This window comes from Chiloscyllium punctatum, chromosome 52 (genome assembly GCF_047496795.1).
Source record: "Chiloscyllium punctatum isolate Juve2018m chromosome 52, sChiPun1.3, whole genome shotgun sequence".
NCBI classification, from domain to species: domain Eukaryota; kingdom Metazoa; phylum Chordata; class Chondrichthyes; order Orectolobiformes; family Hemiscylliidae; genus Chiloscyllium; species Chiloscyllium punctatum.
This window is the reverse complement of record NC_092790.1, coordinates 45,502,871-45,507,372: the sequence shown is the minus strand read 5'-3', so window position 1 is coordinate 45,507,372 and position 4,502 is coordinate 45,502,871. Positions and strand designations below refer to the sequence as shown.

Here is a 4,502-nt window from a genome sequence, read left to right as displayed (position 1 = left end):
TTGGGAATTTCGTGTGCCAGATATCTGGGAATGAAATCGGGGGGATATCATTCTTGGCAAAGAAATTGTGTGGCAGTCAGGAATTGTCACGGACCAGCTGTCCCGAGTAGCAATCCGTCCAGACGGCAAGGTTTGGTGAGAACAGCACAATATTAATAGGACAGGGCAAACAGAAGGCATACAGAGAATTTCTAGAAGCAGGACACTCATTTGCGGATTCCATCAATAAACAGATTCATCTGGACCCAGTCTGTAACCCCAAAAACCGGAAGCAGCGGGAATGAAACCAAATCAATTCCAACTGCCCCAGGACAGCAGCGCTTCACAACAGACTCTGCAGCCCTGAGGATGGCACCCAGAAATGTGAGGAAAATGCTGCAAACCATCTTCCCAGCTCCGCCAAACATTCCAACACCAACTGCAGGAGGCACACGGCCTCCACATCTTTCTGCTCCAAAACGCTCCGGTTTTCTGCAGCAGAGTATTGTACCCTGAACCCCCGGGAACAAGGTGAGGATGGCAACCCGTACACGGCCAGGAACGGCAGTGAGAGTGAGGGCAACAGCTGCCATTGTCGTATGGACAGCCACAAACACTCCCTTTGAAAAGGAATTTGTCCATATGAAAGTCTGTACAGCAGTATAACCCGGGGACCAAACAGACTGCGCTGGGGATTCATATTGCGAACAATTTATGGTGGGCACCGTTTTCCCTGAAAGTGAGTGGGGATTGATATTTCATTGCTGATGTGAAACCAGATCCTACACTGAATCTGCCTGCCGGTTTTTGTTGCTGTGGTGTAACGGTGGGCAATCACGGTGTGAAACGTTGTTCTAGCTCTCTGGTTTCCTTCATTCCTGTCCTGGTCAGGGAGGCTGGGGATTGGTCCCCTCCATCAGATGGAGGGACCAGCGCATTGTTGACCCAATTTAATCAAGAATGGAATTGGTCATCTTCACTTCTCATGGTTCATTGTTGTTCTGTTTTGTTGGATGTTACTTGAGCACTTTCTGGGACTTGACAATGCATTAAAGCTGCAGTATGTTTGGAAGCACGGTTTGGAATTGTCTCGCTGCCATTTGTGTGAGCAGTACATGACATAGACGACTCGCACTCCCTCAAAGTCAGCATGCCAGTGTGTCTGGCAATGGGTCCACCTTTTCTCTTATGCTTCTGTTCCTCGCTAAGAGCTGTCAGTTTTTGGACTCGCTCGAGTGCTGAGGGGGTAACACAATTGGTGTGGTTTGTTTTCTTCAGGCCAAACTCCACCCTCCAGGAAAAATAGCCAAACGCGCTGAGGAACAAACACCACGCGTTCCTTTAGCAAATGGTCTATTCAAGCTGGTGTCAGCTTCTGGAGCGTGTCAGAGTTGCCAAGCATGGAAACAGACCCTGCTATCTAACTTGCCACTGCTAAACAAATAACCGAAATTAATCTAACCATATTTCCCAAAATTTATCCCTTATCTCTCCGAACCCTTTCAGATGCCTTTGAAATGTTGTGAGCGCACCAGTCTCTGACACTAAATATGGCAATTCATTCTGTACATACGGAAATGTCTGTGTTCAAAAGAAGTGACCCTCACATCCCCTTTAAATGTTACTGTTCTCACATTAAACCAATGTTATCTCGCTTTGAACTCATGTGCCTTGTGAAAAATTACTCCCTGACTCTTTTCTCTGTCCGTCTGCCTCATGACTTTATAAAATTCTGTAAGGCCATTCCTCAGCCCTGAAGCTCCAGGGAAAACTGTCGAAATCTATTCAGCTTCGTGCTATTGTCCAAACAGTGCAAGCCTTGGAAACCCTTTCAAATATTTTCGAAATTGTTCCACGTTCGTTACTGAATGCGCGATCTGTTCGTGCCTGAAGTGAAGCGATGCTGAAACGCTAGTAATGAGATTTTGGCGCTTTGCGTCTCTGTGGTAGAGTGGTCTAAGGCGCTGGATTTTAGCTCCAGTCTCTATCGAGTCGTGGGTTCGAATCCCACCGCTACCAGCGGTTGCTCCGCGGTAAGCAGTTGAACAGAGCAGAACCTCTGCAGGCCGTCTGCGTTTTCGTTGTTGTGTTTGCCGCTGCTCAGGTCAACTGAGTCTGAAAACAGTCCTTGCTGTCGGACTCTCCTCAACCCCTCTGCTTTCGGACATACGCGCGGCCAGTTTCTGTGTCTCAAATCGTCACTGCATTTGGCTGGAAGCTTCGTGGTTCGAGCCCGCCCTTACCACCGGGCCTCAATTATTTCAGTCCAAGCATTGAGACCAACCATGTCCCGACACTGCAACCACAAGAACTCACCCGAGTCTGCAGCTGGATGTGACCCCAATCTCTCCAAGGCCCCGCTGCCAACAGAAAGCGGCTACTGCAGCTTCAATCAGCGGTTTCCTGCTCAGCCCTGGGACACAGCACATGGAAAATCCTTCCCCAGGAACGGCTCCACTTCACTTTAAATTAGACACGGCTTCAGAGGATTGTTCCTGTTCTTGGAACGTTTCATAAACAAAACTCCTGTCTCGCAAATAAGAAGTGGGAAAAGTTGTTGGCAGGAAGAATAGAGAAAGTGTTTACTGTGAGGACTCTGTCTCGTCAGTAGATGGGATTCCATCTTATGGGCAAGTGGAGACAGCTTTCACTCAGGAACAGAGGTGTGATCAAACATAGTCGGATCGACGTGTCCAAACCAACCCCTACACTGGGTTACAATACTGCAAGTGGAGCAGAGAGCTGGATTTCTTTAAAGGAGGGAAAGGGCCCATCGTGAGGCTTGAACCTACGGCCTTGAGATTAAGCATCTCATGCTCTCGGACTAAAATCGCTGGGCCTGGCTCACGATTGGTGAGTGTGTCATTTCATACTGAGCATATTTCACCCGGCATTGCAATTTACAAGGATCCAGTTCATTCCTCCCAATCACAAATGTCATCATTCACACTTTCCATTTCTCAGCTATTATTCCTTCAGAACATTATTATCTATTTAACACTTGTCTCTGGATTTAAGACTCAATATAAATATTTTCATATTTTTATCCTCATCTTTATGTCTCCGGAGTGATTCCCATTCACTCTGGCAGATGGTAAATCAATTGGGAAATTCCCGAAGGAAACCCAATCATTCCTGTTTGGAGTGTAAGGAATCCCACCTGCTGACGAGACAGAGTCCTCACAGTCAACACTTTCTCTAGTCTTCCTGCCAACAACTTTTCCCACTTCTTATTTGCGAGACAGGAGTTTTGTTTATGAAACGTTCCAAGAACAGAAACAATCCTCTGAAGCCGTGTCCAATTTAAAGTGGAATGGTTGTCCCTTTCACACGGGAAGAGCCGTTCCTGGGGAAGGATTTTCCATGTGCTGTGTCCCAGGGCTGAGCAGGAAGCCGCTGATTGAAGCTGCAGAAGCCGCTTTCTGTTGGCAGCGGGGCCTTGGAGAGATTGGGGCCACATCCAGCTGCAGACTCGGGTGAGTTCTCGTGGTTGCAGTGTCGGGACATGGTTGGTCTCAATGCTTGAACTGAAATAATTGAGGCTCAGTGCGAAGGGAGGGCTCGAACCACCGAACTTTCAGACAAACGCGCTGACTATTTGAGACACAGAAACTGGCCACGCATATTTCCGAAAGCAGAGGGGTTGAGGAGGCTTCGACTGCAAGGACCCACACTGTTTTCAGAGTCAGTCTGGATCAGAGGCCTGAGCAGCTGCAAACACAACAACGAAAACGCATACGGCCTGCTATGTTCAACTGTCAGCAGTAGAACACTAGTTATCGTGGTAGCGGTGGGATTCGAACCCACGACTCGATAGAGACTAGAGCTTAAATCCAGCGCCTTAGACCACTCGGGCACGCCACCTTACAGGGCCAGAGTGTCAAAATTGTCATTACTAGTGTTTCAGCATCGCTTCACTTCAGTCACGAACATTTCGCGCATTCAAAAACGAACGTGATGCAATTTGGAAAGTATTTGAAAGGGTTTCCAAGGTTTGCACTGTTTGGACAATAGCACGAAGCTGAATTGGCTTCGACAGTTTTCCCTGGAGCTTCAGGGCTGAGGAATGGCCTTACAGAATTTTATAAAGACATGAGGCAGACGGACAGAGAAAAGAGTCAGGGAGTAATTTTTCACAAGGCACATGAGTTCAAAGCGAGATAACATTGGTTTAATGTGAGAACAGTAACATTTAAAGGGGATTTGAGGGACACTTGTTTTGAACACCGACACTTCCGTGTGTACAGAATGAATTGTCATATTTAGGGGCAGAGACTGGTGCGCTCACAACATTTCAAAGGCATCTAAAAGGGTTCGGAGAGATAAGGGACACATTTTGGCAAATATTGGTTAGATTAATTTCGGTTATCTGTTTAGCAGTGGCAAGTTAGATCGCAGGGTCTGTTTCCGTGCTTGGCAACTCTGAGACGCTCCAGAAGCTGACACCAGCTTGAACAGACCATTTGCTAAAAACTCGTACTGTTTGTTACTCAGCGCGTTGGGCTATTTTTCCTGGAGGGTGG

At 47.4% G+C, this 4,502-nt stretch overlaps 1 non-coding gene across 1 annotated transcript; it reads right to left on the bottom strand.

Annotated features, from left to right (window-relative positions):
* Window positions 1-3,761: 3,761 nt before the first annotated feature.
* On the bottom strand, window positions 3,762-3,843 carry trnal-uaa (transfer RNA leucine (anticodon UAA)). Its single transcript has one exon. It is a non-coding gene; the product is annotated as a tRNA-Leu (tRNA).
* Between the last annotated feature and the right edge of the window lie 659 nt (window positions 3,844-4,502).